General features: G+C 35.0%; 1 pseudogene; it reads right to left on the bottom strand.

Annotated features, from left to right (window-relative positions):
- Positions 1-1,044: 1,044 nt before the first annotated feature.
- LOC120149753 lies at positions 1,045-15,263 on the bottom strand (annotated as a pseudogene).
- Between the last annotated feature and the right edge of the window lie 6,822 nt (positions 15,264-22,085).

The following is a 22,085-nucleotide window of genomic DNA, read 5'->3' as shown; positions in this document are numbered from 1 at the left end:
GAATTTTTTTAAACTTTAGTACCAAAATAGGAATGAGAATATAGTTGAGTGATGAATGATGTAACCGTAAAGTTTTTAACATAGAGGTACTAAAATAAATAAAAACTAAACATTAGATATGATTTAAAAAAAATAAAAGTTTTAAGTACAAAAATAGATCAAAATTGATAGTTTAAGTACTAAATATGTAAGTTATCCTTAAGTATATTCAAAATGTGGGCCGAATTAGGTTTGCGCCTAGAAAAGTTTCAGACATGATCAATTAACAGGAAATACTAAGCCTTTTCTTCAGCAGTACCGTACAATTTCCACCAAGAAAAACAGAGGCAAAAGAAAAAAATAATAATATACAACTGTGGGTTTGATAGGCCTTGAAATTCGCAATCAAAAAACTATATTAGACATTTAATTTTTTACGTTATTATTTCGTTTGATTTAAGTCTTTCAATTATTAATATTCGTTAACCTATTAATAAAAGTATTATGTGACAATTATTTTTTTAAAAAAAATTCACTTGCATTCACGTACTTATTCTTCTTCTTAAAATATTTCAAAGACTGAGCTATTCAATTTCAACCCCATTAATTAATAAGTAAGACTTTTATTTTTCCGACGCTTTGAAAAATTATTAGCACCCTTTGAAATTTCTTCTGCTCCCTTCATCCCCTCTTTCATCCATTCTTAACAGACATGATCTTGCAGAGATATACCATTTAGATTCTGTTTCAAAATCAACATGTAAATCAATAAAATCAGAATCATAGTTTTCACTGATAAATTTACTCTCTTTAGGTGAAAACAACTGCCTGCTTGCACCATTAAATAGAGCTCCGAGCAGCCGAAACGAAGTTCTAGCATCGAAAAAAATCATCAAATTAGTTTCATCTTCTAATTCGAAAAGCTCACCACCCTAAAGCATAGGAATGGTGCTATTCTTGTACCACCCATGTGTAAGATATCATCCTGTGATCGTAAATATATTGACTAAAATGAAAATATTTATACGTAAATGAAAGATTATACCGACAAGAAATGTAATAAACTCAACATTCAAAGACACTGTTAACAAGAAGAGAAGAGTATATTGTTCTTTGATAAAATCTTGGATTCATCTATTTTTATGATTGGTGCAGATAAAGAACAATAAGCCGATGTACCAAGCAAACCCAAACTAAAAATAGCGCTGAAAATGCTTAGAGCCAGCATGAGCATTGAAGCTAGTTTAAATGAGGTTTTAAAACCTTTTCCCTATGTACCTTAACATGCTGTATTATCGGTCTTATATGATTATTGGGGTTGGTTTTTTTTGGCAAGCAACGCTCCTTTTCTTTGTTATGCATGCTGAAGTCGATATATATATATATATATTGCGTTAAAGCAAAACACGTACCAAGTAACCTTGCCGACCCTAAGAATAGTGACCACCTCCTTTAGCCTTCACTTAACAATATGTTCTCTCATGACAAGTGCAAGTGCAATGATATTACCACCACTCTCTATTCTTATCTCGAACATTTCCACATTTTTACTGTTTCACCTTCATTATTTTTTTTCATAAGAATTTATATTCCTAAAGAACCCCAAACAAATGGAAACAACCAATCAGTGGGAATTTCTTTGATTCTTTATGTGGAGAGCACCAGTTAAATGTGCGAAAATTACTAGTCCCAAGAAGAAATAAGGAAGCACGGTGCCACAGTTTGTAACAATAGTTGAACAAAAATTGGCCATGAGGCTTGAGGCCAATTTCTTTTCAGTGTTGGTATCAACTGCGACTCTGCTTAGGGTGTGAATTTACATGCCTACATAGTTTGTTTTTTGCATAACCTATTATTTTCAGAACGAGTATGTTATTATAAAAGAAGAGAAGTGGATGCATGTGAATTTTTTAAAAATTTAAGTGGATGCACGTGAATTTTTTTTAAAAAACATTTATGTTGCAACATAATACTTCCATTAATAGGTTAACGGATATTGACGGCTAAGAGATTTAAACCGGATGGACCGATAACATAAGAGATTAAACACACTTAATTAAAAAATTGATGAAACAAGTTGGTCAGACCGAAAATAAATGAACTACTGGCATAGTTTTCAAGGGATGAGAATGAGACATGAACATGACATTTTAAAAAAATTCGGGTTAGATGGGTTTGAGTTTAGGGTGAAAAATATCCGACTTAACCCGACCTAAAAAATTATAATTTTATCTTATATATTTAAGGATATTTGCAATAATTCTCATCTATATTTTATTTTATTTCCATTAAATCCCTATTTTTATTAAATAAAAATAATATTTTTAATAAATATATTATTTCGGGTCGGGTCAGCTTGGGTTCGAATTTTATCTCAAAAAATAATGTCATGTTCAGATCGGGTGAAAAACCTATAATTTTCCAATCGAATTCAGGTCAATTAAAGGATTTAAAATTTTACCAACAACCAGCAGATCTAGTGGGATGAGACACTAGGTCCCTTATACAAGTCAGGGGTTCGAATCCTGGTGTTTGCAAAGGGAGCAAACTGGGTTGGGAGGGTCGTCCTCGACTCTGCAGTATCCGATCTAGAATAGTCGGTCAATAGATCGAATACCAGTGATTAATTCACAAAAAAAAAATTAAAATTTTCAAATCAGATCAAGTGAACCAAAAATCTGACCCGACTCGATGTCGTTGCCTATAGTTTTCACATTGGCAAACTATCAACAACATATTTCGCATCAACCCAAATTTCCCACTCTTTTCAGTTCCTTTTTCTCACTCATTATGGAGCTCTCTTCCTTCTCATCTATCCCTCTAAACAAGTGGGGATTTCAATAGGCCTTGAAATGGGCAATCTATCAACACCATGTTACGCATCAACCCAAATCTCCCACTCTTTTCAGTTTTCTCACTCATCACGGAGCTCTCTTCCCTCTCATCTCTCCCACTCTGTGCTGCCAATCTTGCCGGTATGTTTTTCGTTTGCTATATGTTTGATTCCGTAGAAATCTGATTGCATTGATTAAAGTTGAGTGAACTTTACGGTCTCTTAATTGAGGGAAAACAAGCTTTTCCACCATTTTTTCAGCTTTTATTGATTTGTTTGATCTTTTCAGTTTGAAATGTTTTAATCAATTTTGCACCTTTAAAAAACATGTGCCGGTGGATGCTATAATTAGAGAATTTTGGGATGGTTTTCTTTCCCCCCTTTATTTGCATGTATGATTTGGTTTATAACAGTGTTGTAATATATTGTTCAATGCAGTTTTCTGGTCCTAAATGTGCTTATTTTGGCTACTCTCTGTGTAAACGAGTAACTTTGAGCCTAGTGAACCAGAAGCAAGCATAGAAACCGATTGTACCAGTGAGCACGAAGAATGCATACGATACTATTAACATATAACCAAAGTATAAAACCCCAGATACTGGCTTTGTGATCTCGAGCTTTGTAAAGAAGTAGAAAGCAGTATAGAGGAATAAGTAGAGTGCTGAAGAACCCGAAGTCAAGGATGACCTCCACCACCATTGGTAATCCTCACTGGATAGCTGGAAGTAGCAAAGTACTGCCGTGATCTCGGCACAAGTGACAATAAGAATGACAAAGACAATGAAGAGGAAGCCAAATATGTAATAGAACTGATGTAACCATATTGAAGTGAGGATGAAAAAGTGCTCAATAAAAACAGCCCCGAATGGAAGTATGCCCCCAAGTAGGATGGAGAAGGTTGGGTTCATGTACCAAGCTTGTTTTGGAATTTGCCTTGGGATCTTATTAGTTTTCACTGGATCCTCTATTGCTGGCTTCTTAAAACCAAAATAACAACCCACGTAAACAAGCAGGACAGAGATGCTAAACCACAACAATACCCAATGCAAACATGGTTCCAAAGGGCACTGCCCCCGAAGACTTCTGGCCCCGTATCAGAGCATTCAGGCCAACGAATATGGCAAACACTGTTGCAGGGAACATAATTTATTTTAACGTAACTTTCTTCCATTTGGTTCCCTTGAACATCTTATAGAGACGAGCTGATGAATATCCAACAAACAGGCACATGAAGACCCAGAGTAGAAGCATGGCTACAATGGAAAACTCAACAGATGTATAAAACTGAATATTATTTCTTGATCATTTCAAGTAATATTGTTGTTCTTTATATACATGTAGAGGTAACTATGTAACAACTATAACAGTTATAACAGAAGGACAATTATGTTGCAAACTAACATAACTTGATAAGCAATGCTAAGCTGGTACATACTGCATGCTCGTACATGATGTACTCCATCCAATATGCTCCCTGTTTCTTCCATCTTCAACTTCTTTTAACGACACAACACCCAATCTTTGTCTAAACATATGAAAGTAATCTTTTGACATCGCCTTAGTGAAGCCATCAGCTACCTGATGCGAGGATGGTACATAGTTCACCTTCAATCTATTTGCTGCCACCTTTTCTCTCTCGAAATGCACATCCAACTCCACATGTTTAGTTTTAGAGTGGTAAATTGGATTGACACTCATCGATATGGCACTGGAATTATCACTCCAGGTCATAGGCTTGCCTTGCAGATTAATCCCTATGCTGTCAAGTAATACAACTACCTATGTAGCATCAGAGAATGCATCAGCCAAGCTTCTATACTCAGCTTCAGTTGTAGACCTGGATACCATTTTCTGTTTCTTGGAATTCCATATGACTACGTTACCAGCAAGGTACAAACAATTGCCTGAGATTAACCTTCGATCATCCATGCTACTTACCCAGTCAGCATCTACAAATGCAACAAGCTGAAAGGGCAATTCATTTCGAGATAGAACAAGTCTTCTATACTCCTTTGGATTAGTAAGAGGACTGCCAGCTTCTCTGGTCAACTTGAGGGATGAGACCATTGGTGAGGCATTGCTCATCTCTACTTCATCCAACAATTCCATGATATACTTCCTTTGACTCAGGAATATGCTGTCACCCACATATTTAACTTTGATTCCAAGAAAGAAGTTGAGTTGTCCCAAGTCTTTGAGAGAAAATTTCTCTCCAAGCAAGCTAACCACTTCTTCCACTTTGCAACTCATACTGTCAGTAACAATTATGCCATCCACATATACTAGAACATAGACTACATATTTTTCTCTTTTCATTACAAATAATGAATAGTCAGCAAGTGATGCTTCAAAACCAATATGTATCAAGTGCTCCTTTAGCTTAACATACCGGTTTCGAGGGGCTTGCCTTAGTCCATACAAGGCTCGATTTAGCTTGCACACTAAGGGAGTTCCATCTGAGTTAACTTCTTCAAATCCTTGGGGTTGTTGCATTATTTCTTCCTGCAAATCTCCATTTAAAAAAGCATTTTTTATGTCTACCTGCCTCAAGAACCACTTTTTTTGTACAGTTACAACAAGTATCACATTGATTGTGGAGGACTTTGCTACTGAACTGAAGGTATCTTGAAAGTCTTGCCCAAGAATTTGGGAAAAACCCCTAGTCACTAATCTGGCTTTATACCTTTGTGATGTGCCATCAATATTTCTTTTTATTCTAAACAGCCATTTGCATCCGACTGGGAATCTGCCCTAAGGTAGCCTTACCAGTGTCCATGTGTTATTCATGACCAAGGCATCATACTCTTCTTGAACAACTACCTTCCACTTAACAGATTTAAGTGTAGCATGAATCAAATGTGGTTCTTCTTCCTCATCATTTTGCATGCTCATGTACACTTCGGGTTTGAAAATTCATCTCTTACTTTTAGTTATCATGTGATGACTAGGTACAACCTTGGAGCTTGGAGCAGTTTCTAAGTCTGGTTGTGTCATCTCTTATTGCTCATCCACTACATCATTTTCAACAGTTACATGTTGCTCAGATCTAGCTCCTTCAACATCATTGTCAATTATATCATGATGAACAGAACCAACATCTTCATCTTCAGCAGACTGGTTCATCAACCTAGAGTCAGAATCTTGAACTGAACTACCTACAGGTGATTGAGCATTAATCTGAGGACTTTGACATATGTTCATGCAATCATCAGCTCGAGCATATACTCTATGAGCACCATTGATGACTTCCAGCTTTGGAGGAAATATCTGACCTGTGTTGGTTATTTTGTCACTGTTTCCTGCAAAATGAAAACAAGATTCATCAAAGACTACATGCCTCGAGATATATATTTTCCTACTTGGTGCCAGGCATTGATAGCCCTTATGATGGGCACTATAGCCAAGAAACGTGCATGGTTGAGACCTAAATTCCAACTTATGTTGCTGAAACATTCGAAGATGTAGAAAACACTTGCACCTAAAAACACGCATACAACTGTAATCTGGTTGCTTGTTGCAAAGAGCTTCAAAAGGTGATTTGCCATGCAGGACCTTAGTGGGCAGTCGGAAGATACACAGTTGTACATACATCATATGACCAGAACCTTAATGGCAATGAAGATTGTGCCATTAAGACCAATGCTGATTCAATAACATGTCGGTGATTTCGCTCAACAACACCATTTTGTTCTGAGGTGTGAGGGCATGCCAATCGATGGTGGACTCCCATATTAGCCAACATTACTGTTAATGGAATGTATTCTCCGCCCCAGTCAATTTGAAGTTCCCTTATTTTAGTTTCAAACTGAGTTTTAACAAACGCATAAAATAATTGAAAAGCATGCATCATTTGGTCCTTGTTCTTAAGCAAATACATCCAGCAATGCCTTGTACATGCATCCATAAAAGACACATAATACCTGAAACCATTTGAGATTATGTTCGAAGGTCCCCAAAAGTAAGAGAATATTAACTAAAAGGGTTTGTCATACACTGTGGTTAACTCATGAAACGGTATTTTATGGCTTTTCCCCATTCGACAAGCTACATAAACATTTGTACACTCTTTATTAAACAAGGAGGCAACATTGATCCTAATTTGTTTACAAATTTGCATCAATGGTGCATGAGCAGGATGCCCAAGCCTTTGATGCCACAATTCATACATGTTTTTGCTAGTGGATACATTTACTACTATTAAACTTGACTTCTTATTACAAGGCACATTATCAGCAGCAAACTGATACAGACCAACAGTCTCCCATCCTTGCAACAACATCTCTTTAGTCTTCTCATCCTTCACCAAGCAGTGAATTGCATGAAACTCAAAGAATACCCCGTTATCTCTAGCAAACTTAGAGACAAATAAAAGGTTTTTAGTGACATCAGGAACATGTAGTAGATTATTAATGTAAAGGGCTCGAGATCTGGTTTGAATGAGGGATGAACCAGTCTTATATATATCAAGATTATGACTATTACCCACAACTAACTTACCTGGTCCTGAATAGTCATATCCACTGTTAAGTTTGGAACTATCTGGAGTGACATGGTGAGTAGCTCCTGAGTCTATAACCCATTTATCCGAGTTAGAAGGAGATGAAGATGAGGTTTGTACTGGAGCACATCCATTATTTGTACAAGTGTAGCATTTTTTTTCAAAGCCAGTTACCTGTATGTTGAAAGACTCATGTTTGTCAGCCAAAACTTCAGAAAATGACTGATCAAATCGATGTCAGCACCGATCCACAGTGTACCCCATCTTTCCATATGATAGACATTGCACCCTTGCTCTTCCACGACCTTGAGTACTTGTTCGACCCCGAGAGTACTGCTGTGACATTCTTTCATTTCCAGTGTATTGTTGATCAGTAGATTGATCAAAATATTTTCTTTGGTTGTTATTCTGAACATGTACAACGTTGGCACTGAGAAGTGGTTAAGATTGTACTTGAAAGCTTTTAAGTTGAGCTTCTGCATCAATTAGTATAAATTGAATTACATCCACTGTGAAGACATATTTACTTGCTATAATAACAACAACAAAAGGTTGATATTCAAATGGAAGCCCATTCAGAATTGTGGCAATTTGATCAATGTCAGATATGACACTACCACACGCTGCTAATGTATCACACACTTCTTTCATCGAAGTGAGGTATGATCGCATGCTCTCATCTCCTTTCTTGATGGACCTTAACTTGCAATGCAAGCTCATTATGCTGGTAATCGATCGATTGGAAAAGAATTTAAGAACTGTAGCCCATACCCCAACAACAGTTTCAGTACCAACAAACTGTAGAAGAAGATAATCAATGATGGTGGATAATAGCCAAGAGGACAGGGCATTATCTTGTGCCACGAACACATCATACTCTTCATTGATTAAAAGATTGCCATCTGCATCAAGTATTCTCTCAGGTGGGGAGCTAAGAACACCGGTGAGCAACCTCTCAAGCCGATGACTTCGAACTGTTAAGAGGACATGTTGCTTCCATTGAAGGAAATTCATTTCATCAAGCATGATGTTTATGCGTTTATTAGTAAACAACTTGCTAGGCCTTAATGACTCTGAATCTCCAAGAATATTTCTAAAACCGTTGAATACCATGACACCAGTTCTTGCAAGATAGATCTAGAAATCTTGCCAAGAAGTATCATGCAACAGAAGAGGAAAAGAAGCTTATCCCAGAACCAACTGAGCGAATGATACCATAATGGAAAACTCAACAGATGTATAAAACTGAATATTGTTTCTTGATCATTTCAAGTAATACTGCTATTCTTTATATACATGTAAAGGTAACTATGTAACAACTATAACAGTTATAACAGAAGGGCAGTTATGTTACAAACTAATATAACTTGATAAGCAATGCTAAGCTGGTGCATGCTGCATGCTCATGCATGTAGTACTCCATCCAATAGGCTGCTATTAACCCACCCTTGTTTGAGGGGGATAGGAAGCCAAGGAGAGCAAAGATCATGGTAACAATTATCATACCACAAAATTAAACCCCTGTTCCAATATACAGACAGAGTAAGTCAGAATTTGTTGGAGGCCTAAAAACATCCCCATGGACCAGTTTCCATCATGTCTCCTCTTGTGCTTCCTCTTGAATTTCAAGTTGGTTGTACTTGGAGATATCCCGATAAAGATTTCGTAGCATGATCATAGACACCATCCCTGAGAGGAAAATTACAATCATCAAAGAATTAACAATTGAGAACCAATGGATCTGATTATCAGCCATTAGAAGATAGGTATCCTATCGGGATGCCCACTTTGTATCACTTTCCTGCAAGATGACAACAAGTAGCTTATTGATTAGAACGAAATAACATCACAGAGATTGACTAAACTGTAACAAGCAGTAAGGTATTACCGACCTGGAACTCAACATCATAAGTAATATGTTCTCCTTATTCTCATTAACCTCTTGAGGAGATTCAGAATTAATAAATGTGCATTTTGCATGGGTATCACAAGTTGTCAGACGAGCTTCTCATTCCACTCACCCTTATATTCATGTTTAACACTGTATTACGTGTGTATCAAAACGACTTGTTGAACTATATTTTGATATAACAATTTAAGGTAAAATGTTTTTGGACTAAAATAGAATTTTTTTTCAAAGTTTTGAAAATTAATTAAAAGTCCTTAAAGCTTGGAATTGAGCATAAAACAATTTTCTAGACAAGTAGTATCGATATTGTTCTTTCAGTATCGATACCTCATGAACAGTACCGATATTTTTCATATGGTATCGATACCAAAGGTAAGGGAAATATAGATACTCACTGGTAGTATCGATACTACCAGCAATGCTCAAATTCCAGAATGCAAAATTGGTATCGATACCCAAAGTGGTACCGATAATACTCTATATAGTAGTATCGATATCATCAGGTCCCAACGGCTAGTTGATTTAAAAATAACAAAGGTAGTAACGATACTGCCCTTAGGAGTACCGATACCCTCTGTTCTGGGCAGCTTTATTTTGCACGAAAATTGATCCCCCAACGGCTCCAAAACACTCCCAATGGCTAGAAATGGCCACAACAACATTTCAAATTATAAATATAAGTTGAGGAAACTTGAACAAGGGAGAGACACACATATCCAAGTAATCAAACACAAGAGAATATTTTTTCATTCTTATTTTCATTTCTCTTGTAAATATTTTGTTTGTATGAGCTTAATTCTTTGTAAACACCTACATTTGAGAGGTTTATTTGTTTACTTCTTTTTATTCAATTCAAAAGATAGGGAGTTTTAAAGGTTACTATTGATCTTTGAAAAAGAAAGAACAAATTAGTGGATTTGTTAGAAAATCCTAAGTGAGGAGTTTAGGTAGTAGATGTAGACTTGGTTGAGAAGTCAAACCACTATAATTCTTTGTGTTCATTATCTTATGTTTTACGCTACTTACTCCCTAAACACATTTTTATCAATTCACCCCCTTTGCAACACTTTCGGTTGTTCAATTGAGCCTCTTCAAATTTTAACAATTGATATCAGAGCTTGACTCAGTAGAAGGTTTAACCACCTTGAGACGATCCTCGAAGAAGCTCTACCAATTCTCGACTCGACCGACAAATAGACGGCTTCAACCTCCAGTGCCTATTACATTAAAGATTCACAACCGGTAAAAAAACCACTCTACTTCAATGTGGCAAATTATGTCTATTGAAAGAATAGGATGATGTTCTTCATTCAAGCAAATGATCTAGGAGCTTGAAACTCTATCATGAAAGGCTACACCATTCCAACCAGTGAGATGGACGATTGGAGTCATGGAGAGAAGAAGAAGTTACAACTCAATGCTAAGGTTATGCATATTTTTTGTGTGCATTAGGCCTGAATGAATATGAAAGAGTCTCCTCTTATTCCAATGTCAATGAGATATAGGATAAGCTCAAAGTTACTCATGAATGAACCGATGAAGTGAGGGAAACCAAGATAAGTCTTCTCAACCATAACTACGAGAATTTCAAGATGAAACCCGATGAAGACATCAAAGCTATGACGGATAGATTTTCCGTGATTGTCAACGATCTCAAGAGATTTGGAGAAGTAATCTCTAATGAGAATCTTGTAAGGAATATGAACTACTCTCTTCCAAAGTCTTGGCAATCAAAGAAGATGGCTATTATCGAAGCTAGAGACCTAAAGTCTGTCACTCTAGACGAGTTGATTGGTTCTCTTCTCACTCATGAGTTGATGGTGAAGAAAGATGAAGATGGTGAAGAAAAGAATGACAAAAAGAATGAAGAAAAAAGAATGAGGTAGCCATTGCCTTAAAGTCCACCAATGAGAGCTATCAAGATTCAAGTGAAGAGGTGAATGAAGAAGATGATGAAGAAGAAGATATGGCCAAGCTCTTCAAAAAGTTTAAGAGATTCATGTCTTCAAAGGAAGTGAAACATGAATCAACCAAGAAGAAGGTTCCCTCGGTGTGCTTTAATTGTCAAAGAATGGGGTATGTTAAGTATGAATGCCCTCTCATAAAGAAGAAGGGATCAAGCAAGAAAAAGGCATTTGTGGCGGCTTGGAGTGATGAAGATGACTCCAATGATAAAGCTGAAGTAGCCAACCTATGTCTCATGGTCATCTAAGGAGATTCAATGGTATCTTCTAACTCAAATGATTTAAATTCACATTCTTTTGATGAGTTACAAGATGCTTACAATGAGTTGTATTTGGAATTTCAGACCATGAATTCTAATTATAAGAAATTAATCTCAAAACTCAAAGTTGAAAATGATTTGGTTTTGAAAACAAAAATTGATTTTGAAAATCAAAATGAAATTTTTAAAAATGATTTAGAGTTTTCAAAAGTCAAAATCAATGATTTAGAAAAAGAAAATTTTGATTTGAAATTTAAGCTTAAGAGCTTAACAAAAGAAAAAGAATTAATTTCTCAAAATAACTCATTATGTTTAAAAATGGCAAAATTCTCACATTGTCATTTTTATGGTCATTTGGAACATATTTGTCCTTTGAAGAAGGGAAAACATTTTAAAATTAGACAAGTATGGGTTCCTAAGAGAACAAGGGGCATTAAAACTAACGTTCAATGATCCAAAGCAATTTGGATACCAAAATCTACTTAAATTTCTCTTGTAAGTGTGTAGGAGCAATGGTGATCAAAGGGAAGATATTCAAATGCTCTAGCCACACTTGAAAAGGAATGGGTAACCTCTAAGCTTAATGCTTTTGATTTTGATTATTTGGGTGCTCATTTTGATTTAAGCATGCATGAGTTTTGATTTTAAATGATTTGATGTTTTTCATCTCATGCATGTTGAAAAAGTTGTATGATTAACGTTTTAAAGTTTTAATAATTTTTCATAATTTTTTTTGTTCATCATAATGAATTCTAGTCAAAATTGATTTTCAATGCAAATGATATCTATCTAACAATTAATTCAACTTTTCAAATGCTTTGATTTTACAAATTTTAAATTTTTTACCTAAATTTAAATGTTTATGCATGTGTTTTAAATGTTAAAGATATCTCTCTAACAATTGATGTTAAATTCTTCAAATGCATAACATTTTTTTGAAAACTTTATGCACATGTACTTATTTCAATAATTGGTATTGCATAAAGTATTTTAGACTTGAATATATTGAATTTCATGTGTTAATAACATTTTTGTTATTCTTTGTTGAAATTCAATTTTGTTTAAATGTCAAGTTTTTAAAGTCAATTTTTATTTGAAATGCATTTTTTGAGGGGGGGCTTTAATTTTTTTCAAATAGTTTTTAATGTAAAAATTACCACTTACTCTCCAAAGTTATTTTTGAACTTTAAAGTTGAATTCTTTTTTATCTAACAAAAAGTGGGAGAAGTATGGTTTGAAAAATTCAATCTCTTAATGAAAAAGGGAAGCTGAACATTTTCAAATATTTTCCAACAATTGATATCTTTTTCATTAAATATTTTATTAAGGGAGAGTTTTGGCAAAAATAATTTTTCAATGTTTTGTTATATCAAACAGGGTGGATTGTTTAACTATATTTTGATATAACAATTTAAGGTAAAATGTTTGTGGACTTGAATTGAATTTTTTCAAAGTTTTCAAAAATAATTCAAAGTCCTTAAAGCTTGGAATTGAGCACAAAATAATTTTCTGGACAAGTAGTACCGATATTGTTCTTATAGTATCGATACCTCATGAACAGTACCGATATTGTTCTTACAGTATTGATACCTCATGAATAGTATCAATATTGTTCATATGATACTGATACCAAAGGTAAGGGAAGTATCGGTAGTATCAATACTACTAACAATGCTCAAATTCCAGAATGTAAAAATAGTACCGATACACAAAGGGGTACCGATACTACTCTGTATAGTAGTATCGATACCATAGCCATAGTATCGATACCATCAGGCCTCAATGGCTAGTAACGACTAGTTGATTTAAAAATGACAAAGGTAGTACCGATAATCCCTTTAGGAGTACCGATACCCTCTGTTATGGGTAGCTTTATTTTGCACGAAAATTGATCCCAAACGGCTCCAAAACACTCCTAACGGCTAGAAACGGCCACAACAACATTCCAACATATAAATACAAGTTGAGGACACTTGAAGAAGGAAGAGACACACTTATCCAAACAATCAAACACAAGAGAAGAGTTTTTCATTCTTATTTTCATTTCTCTTGTAAATATTGTGTTTGTGTGAGCTTAATTCTTTGTAAACATCTACTTTTGAGAGGTTTATTTGTTTACTTGTTTTTATCCTTTTGTAAAGAGGTTTTGGTTCTATCTTATCCAATTCAAAAGATAGGGAGTTGTAAAAGTTACTCTTGATCCTTGAAAAAGAAAGAACAAATTAGTGAATTTGTTAGAAAATCCTAAGTGAAGAGCTTAGGTAGTGGATGTAGACTTAGATGAAAAGTCGGATCACTATAATTCTTTGTATTCATTGTCTTATCTTTTACTCTTCTTACTCCCTAAACACATTCTTATCAATTCACCCCCTTTGAAACACTTTCGGTTGTTCAATTGAGCCTCTTCAAATTCTAATACGGTCTGGTAAGAAAAGTAAAAAAACAAAACCAATGGTAACAGTATGTAATCAATATGCCTCTATCATAAAGAAATATTTTTTAACCTGAATGGTTTGACCTCAAATCCAACAATCCTTGCATAGTCTGACAAATGATTACTTTATTATTCTTGTAGATATGGCTCTTGTTCAATTGAAAAGTAGATTTGAACAAATGCAACATTTCGAGTCTATATTTGGTTTTTTGTTTGATGGTTCAAAGTTAATTTCATTACTTGATGACGAACTAAAAAAAGTCGTTTAAATCTTGAGTCCAATTTGACAAATGGTGAAAATTTTGATATTGATGGAAAAGATTTATTTATGGAGTTACAAATTTTGCAGAAAATGTTGCCGGATAAAACACACAAAGGTGAAAGTCCATAAACATCTACTCAAATAATGGAGTTTGCAAGAAGAATGGTAATGTTCCCTAATGTGTTGATAACATATAAAATTTTGTTGATGGTATCGGTTACGGTTGCTTCCGTGGAAAGAAGTTTTTCAAAATTGAAGCTCTTGAAATCCTATCTTCGAAGCACAATGACTCAAGATAGATTGAACGGATTAACAATTCTAAGTATCGAAAGTCAATTTTTACAAAGTCCTGATTATCATAAAATAATAGAGGTTTTTGCTTCAAAAAATGCACGAATGCATCATTTTAGGTGATATTTGTAGCCTTGTAGGTTTTGGTTTGTATTAGTATTGATATTGTTTGACTATAATTTCTATTACATTTTTGTTTTAAAAAAAATTATTTATATTTTGTCTATTATACGGTACAAGTATAGGGGCATAAAATTATTATCTCGCCTAGGGGTGTAAACGAGCCGAGTCGAGCTCGAGTATTGCTGAGCTCGACTCGACTCGAAAACTCTAAAATTGAGCTCGACTCGACTCGACTCGAAAACTAGCGAGTTTAAAATTTTCAAGCTCGACTCGAACTTGAAATCCTGAACTGAAGCTCGTGAGCAGCTCGTAAAGGCTCGAAATGAAGAAAAAAAATTCTTAAACTTAACTCGATTGAAGCCTTAAACTCGAACCTAAACCTTAAATGCATGAAAATCTTAATGTATTCTCTTTAAAAAAATCAATACATAAATATTAATATTTTTAATAATTTTTAAAAAAAATATAATCTTATATATTATATTTTCGAGCTGCTCACAAGCTTTTCGAATCGAGTATCAAGTAGCTCGTTTCGGCTCGTTAAGAATTATAGTCGAGCTCAAGCTCGAGTCGAGTCCATTCGATCCGAGTATTTATCGAACATTGATCGAGTCGATCTCGAGTAGCTCACGATCTGTCTCGTCTCATTTACAGCCCTAATCTCGCCCAGGACATTAAAACTCATTGTACCGGCCCTGAACTCACCACATAAGGAGAGTTTTCAATTCGATCACCACGAAGGACTTCCCAAGATTCTCGGCACTATCAACTGTATGCTCAGGCTGACAAAAGGGTAGGAAATAATAGGAATAAGGAAGTTGTGTTTTTGTTGAAGTCAGCTTATTCACTTTCACTAACAATTGATCCCCCTGCATAGTTGGAGAGAAAAGAACATTGAACAAAACTACATTAAACCATCAGTTTGGTTAAAGCAAAGAGCTCGTAGATTGATTATTGAGCATGGAAGATTCAGTAAGCTTTAATCAAAATTCAAATTTCAAAAATAATCTTAAATGCTATTGATAAAAAATAAAATTAGGCAGCTTTAAACCAAGGAAAAACACAAGCTTGAAGCTTCAATATTAACTTCCAAAGACTCATCTTATCCAAATTCAGGTAATTCTAGATATCATTAAAAGAGATCTAAATGAAACCCAATAACATAATGGAAAATCCAAGTGAACCCAAAGATCCAATAGACATGATAATGCATGGCATGCATGCATGTGATGAAACTGACCATTTGGAAATCTTCAGGGGCAACACCAGGGAGGTAGAAACAATGGGCTCCAAGGAAGAAGAGAGCTAACAAAGAGAAGATTCATGCGACGTCAAACCTATGACCAGCCATGGGTTTAAACCGGATTTAGATCCGTCGCCCTAATTCCTTCTTTCCTGGGGAACTACAAAGAAAAAGCAAAACAAAACCTTGCGAGTTGAAATGTCTTGTTTGTGAAGGAAGAATGAAGAGAAAAAAGAGGAGACAAAGGGTGGTTTGTTGGTAAACACGAGAAATGAATCCCTGGGAAGAGGAGTCTGTAACTATACGTTTATAGAGAGGACCCTCCCTCCCCTAGTCACCAACAGTTGGATTTAAATTCCTTGACTATCGATGTACGGTCTTGATTTTCATCAGGTGATCTTGACGGTGACTCTCTTTGAACAGTTGGGCAATAACTTTTTTCTACGTTCTCTGATTGTCATTGGTTTACATGTGTTTTTTGAGTTTGTGTCGGTCTATTTCTGAAAAAGCCATGAATCAATTTCAGATTGACGAACCTGCTTCTATTCCACATAAATGCAAGACAAATCATTCTTAATATCCCAGAAAACCAAATTTGTTTAGACCTCTAAAACGTGTATAATTCTGATTGCTTTTATTTCTTTCTTTTCCATAAACCAACCAAATTATTAAGAGGATAATCCAAGTAGGACGTTATCAATCTATACGATAATCCAAGTATGCTTAAGGTGTTGGATTTGTTTAAATAAAAATTAAATTATCTTATTAACATATTATATCATTAAATTAAATTAATTATTAAAATTTAATAAATTGATATACAAATTATTGAAATATGACTTTTTCAAAATTAATAATAAAAAATAATGAAAAAATTGAAACAAAAGTAACTATTCCAATAATTAACCTTAAGCTATACTATTAAAATTTAGGCTTAATGTAAGAAAGTATCTAAATTGTACTTATTTTCTTATTTAAGTTCCTAAATTCTTTTAAGTAATATAATAGTCTAACATTACGAACGTTATCATTTTAAGTGTCTCGGTTGTAACGATCAATAAAAAATTTCATTAAGTGTTTATAGAATTTTTGAAAATTTTATTTAAAATAAAAAATTTATAATTATATTTTTAAAAATATTCTAAATTTTTTCAAATTAAAAAAAATCCAAAACACTACTAATAGGGTTAGTTCAAGTGGTAAACAATTTGATATCGCTTACGCAAGTTCTTAGGTTTGAGTCCTTGTGTATGTAAAAAAATCTCAGCTGGGAGACTCACTCATCAAAAGTCAAGTGTGCAATCTGAGTCGGTACAAATTAGTTAAGGATAAGTCTTGGAACTGAAGTGCAACAAAAAAAAAACCTTAAAACACTAGTTGTCGTCTTCGTCTTGGTCATCGTCATTTGCGAATAGTCACCTCAACTATCACTACCCATCAATATCCAACTGTTCGGGGAAGTCTCAGGTGTGGCAGCCTAATATAAGGCTAAGGAAAGGCGCTATCGGAAATGTTATTATTTTTTTAACATTTTCGGTAAAAAATTACCTAAAACATTATTATTTCTACCGAAAATGTTATTATTGGGCGCTTTATCGAGTTTGTTAACATATCCGGTAAAACGTTACCTAAAAGATTATTTTTTTTTTCAACTGAAAATGTTAAAAAACATTAATGTTTTAAGTAAAAAAATAATATTTAGATAATTTTTTATCGAAAATATTTAAAAAAATAATAAAATTTTTGGTAGCGTTTTTCCTTAATAGTATATTAAGAATGTCGTACCACATAACTTCCCCTAAATACCTAAATCATTAATCCTTAAAATCTCTAAAAATTCTTTAAATCCTTTTGATAATCGATCATTTGAAATAATAATGACAGTGACAGTCGATCCATTTTGACTACATGATAAGGGAAGATAAGGGACGGTGTGTGTGATGGGAGGAACTAGCTTTTTTAAAATGATATTTTAATTTTTTTAAAAAAAATTCAAAAAATATAAAAACAACATGTATTATTTAGGCTATTTTCTCGGTATATCATCGGTGATCGGTATTATTACCGATCTAACACCGGTCAGACTATATTTCCCGATCTAACACCCTTAGCAGGAAAGCGCGCCCCCTGCACCGCGCTATATGCTGATTTGGCGCCACGTGGGTATAGTGCGCCCCCTGCCCCGCGATATACGGTGATCTAGCCCCACGTAGGTATAGCGCGCCCCCTGATCCGCGCTATACCTGGATATCTGACACGTGGGGTATAGCGCGGTGCAGGGGGCGTGCTATACCCCTAATTACCAACCCTTCACGTCCCCATCCTCCCTATAAATACCCCCATCCTCAATCACTTTTATCACACCAAATTCTCTCAAATTCTCTAAATTTCTCTCAAATACTCTCTTTTTAAGGTATATTTTATAATATTTTTACTATTATGTTTTTACTTTATTTAATATTTTACTAATATAATTCTTTTGCAGATATATAATGGAAGGCAGTCTACTTCGCTCGAATGGAAATCATATATCTCTACACTTTGCTGATACGGTAATATTTTAACGTTTTAATTTAATTTAAATTATTAGTAATATTTAGTTGATTTATTTAATGCATGATTATTAGACTAAGAATTAAATATCTCGACACTTTGCTAATACGATAACATTTTAACATTTTAATTTAATTTAAATTATTAGTAATAATTAGTTGATTCATTTAATGCATGATTATTAGATTAAGAATTAATTTTTGTAATTATTTATTTTTAGGAGAAGGACCGCGTATTAGATCCTTTTATTAGGAATCTTAAGTTAGTGATACCCAGCCGTGTCTTGCCGTATTTAGTAGAGGCTGGATTCGGTTACATAGGTAGATATCAGGGTCACTGTAAGATAGAGCCAGACCTGATTTCTGCCTTAGAAGAGCGGTGGAGGCCGGAGACCCACACATTCCATCTTCCGTGCGGAGAGTACACGATCACGCTTGAGGATGTTTCTATGCACCTGAGGCTTCCGGTGGATGGAGATGTGATATTGGGGATAGCTTCTGGTTCTTGGACTACATTGTGTCGGGATAGTCTAGGACGTGTCCCGGAAAATTTTATCGAAGGTAGGATACCGTTAAATTGGTTAAATGCCAATTTTCGGGAGTTGAGCGCAGACGCCTCTGAGGATGAGGTTAAGATGTATGCACGGGCATGCATATTGCAGCTGATAGGAGGGTTGCTGATGCCGGACAAATCGCGCAACCTAGTTCACTGCATGTGGTTGCGACATCTTAGCGACTTTCGTCTCGCCGGATCATTCAGTTGGGGCTCGGCAGTTTTGGCTTTGTTGTAAAGGGAGATGTGTGGAGCCACTGACTACAGGCGTAATGCTATCGGTGGATGTCTCATGCTGCTGCAGTCTTGGGCATGGTATTGATTGCCCTTTTTATGTTCCGTTGTGAAGAACCCATTCGTATTTCCACTACTTCTCAGGTAATTATAAAACCGATTTTGTATATTAATAATTTTAAACAGCGTATAACAATTTTTTTTCCTTGAATAGGTGGTCTACTGATAGAAAAAATCATCAGGAGCTACCTGATGATTTAGAAAATTTAGGGTGCTAATCGATCAGAAGGCTGGCACACAGGTATGAATTTTAATGTTTAAAAATCGATTTTAGATTATAGTTATATAATTAGATTATTATTTTGATAAAAAGTATATATTATTTGTTTTAGTTTGAATGTATGCCATATTCTACTGATGATGTGAGGGTGGTGATCCTACCTGAGTTGAGGGGTCCATCAGATGTTTGGATGGCGATGGTCCCTCTAATCTATTATGCGACCGTCGAGTGGCACTCCACTGATCGCGTGCTCCGGCAGTTTGGTTAACCCCTCCAGCACAACATGTGTGAGGACCGTTGTATACTGTTAGTTCCCATATGTTGTTTTTCCTCTTCATTTTCGATACGCGAACCATCTAATTGCATCCGTTTTCGCGTCAGGCACAGTAGCATACATATTTTTTGGTCATCGATCGGTTGACTCTGGACTGAACAGAATTACGGATATTGTAATTTTTGATAGCCACCATCGCTTCTTCTTTGCTTGAAAACTCCATGCCTAAAGATAACTCACCATTATTTATTGAAGAGTAATATTCATAATCACCGAGATGAGGCATATCCGCAAATTCTGGCCCGTACATTGCACCATAATCAGCTTCATACATGTGTGTATGAGGGTCAGTTTGTGCCACTTTTCCTGGAACTTCATCATCATCGGAGTTGAATTGCGGTGATTCTGGGTGAATGAATAGTCCAGTCTCAGCACCATCCGCACCAGGCTCACGAAGCGGTTCTTCTGGTGGAGATGATGGTTCCTCCATGCTCTCGACATTTAGGTCGAAGAACCTACTACTTGCACGCCTTCCCCTTGAACCGGAAGGAATATCGACATTGAGGTCGAAAAAGCTCGCAGTCGAATGCCTCCCCTGGAGCTTGAAGCCATCGTGTCAAATGGAAACTGCACAGATGGTTGCGTCGATGGCATCTCCATATGGTCAAAGAAATTTACAGATGAATGCCTTCCCCTTGAACTGGACGCGGTGTTGCCATACGGATTGTTCGTGGACCTACCTCGGTACATATCGTAAGGAGTTGCGGATGAATGTATCCCCATTATGGCATTAAAATCATTATACATTATTGTAGTCGGGATGTCAACTTTATCAACTTGTTCAACCAGCCAATAGTGTGAGCTTAAAGATTGACCCCGAACAGCACGCATTTGAACAAAATATGCATACATCTCAATAGCGGCGTCTGAATAATTACTTTGAGCTTCAACCATCATTTGAACATCATCATTGTTCGAAAGTTCGAACACTGTATAAGTTAATGGCAACAATGATGTTGGAAATCTGTAATGCAACGACGACATTCTTTTGTTACTTCCAACATGAATCTTCCTCGAAATTTTCGTTATTAGCTCCTCAAGAGTTATGTTTCTCTTGAATGATATTTTAACACGCTCATTTGATACGAAAACAACGTCGGTTTCATCTTCTCGAAATTCACCATCATAATAAATAATAGTTGAAAGTCGAGCCATTCTTTGAGTTTAAAAGTGCGGCAATATTATATCTGCAAAAAAATAACTTAAACAAACCTGATTAAATAAATTATATATGAACGAAAATATAACACAATAAATTTTTTGCACATCAACGTAAATAATTTAAATAATATAATTTTATATTATTACCTGCACCGTAAAACTATTTCGATGTATGCTCTCGCTTTTTAATTTTACAAACATAAAAATTAATTAAAAATAATTAGTATAATATTTTTTCAAATAATGATAATAAACAATAAGTATAATTAAAAAATTATAACAAAATTACCTTATAACGAAAAATCGCACAAACTTCTAAATCAAATTTGAGAAGATTGCGAGAATTATTACTCGTTGACGGAATTGTTGTATTAATTTATAAGAGATGAGAGATGCGAGGAGATGTGAGCCGGAGGAGTGTATTTATAAGCATATAAGGCGCGGTACCTGCACCGCGCTATATGTAATTATTCAGATAAAAGATATAGCGTGGATCAGAGACCGCGTTAAATATAATTTTGATACGGAGTATAGCGCGGATCAGGGGGCGTGCTATACCCACGTGACGCCAGATCACCGTATATCGCGGGGCAGGGGCGCACTATACCCACGTGGTGCCAAATCAGCATATAGCGCGGTGCAGGGGGCACGCTTTCCTACTAAGGGTGTTAGATCGGGAAATATAGTCTGACCGGTGTTAGATCAATAATAATACCGATCACCAGTGATATACCGGGAAAATAGCCTATTATTTAATCATTATTTTAACATTTGTTAGGGTTAAGACAATTAAAATAGAATATTAAACATTATATTACTCGAAAAAAATTAAACACCTCATAAAAAATGTATAACTTGAACATTTTTTATATTAAGTATAAAATTTATAGTTATATACTAACATAAAGCTGGTGTGGTGGAATGTTAAAGAAAAGATAAAGTCTACAAATGATCCCTTCGACTATTTAGTGATATTTTATTGAATCATTCGATTATTAAAAGTTATAAATGATCTTCCGATTATAGAGTATTATTTTATTGAGTCCCTCTATTATTAAAAGTTATAAAATGATCACTTGACTATTCATTATGTTCCAAACTTGTATTTTTGCATTAAAAAATTGACAATAATCTGATCTAAAAGTTAACCTGTTGACTGTGATATGATAAAATTC

This window comes from Hibiscus syriacus, unplaced genomic scaffold (assembly GCF_006381635.1).
Source record: "Hibiscus syriacus cultivar Baekdansim isolate YM2019G1 unplaced genomic scaffold, ASM638163v2 tig00002793_pilon, whole genome shotgun sequence".
Classification (NCBI taxonomy): Eukaryota; Viridiplantae; Streptophyta; class Magnoliopsida; order Malvales; family Malvaceae; genus Hibiscus; species Hibiscus syriacus.
This window is presented reverse-complemented; position numbering and strand designations above follow the sequence as displayed.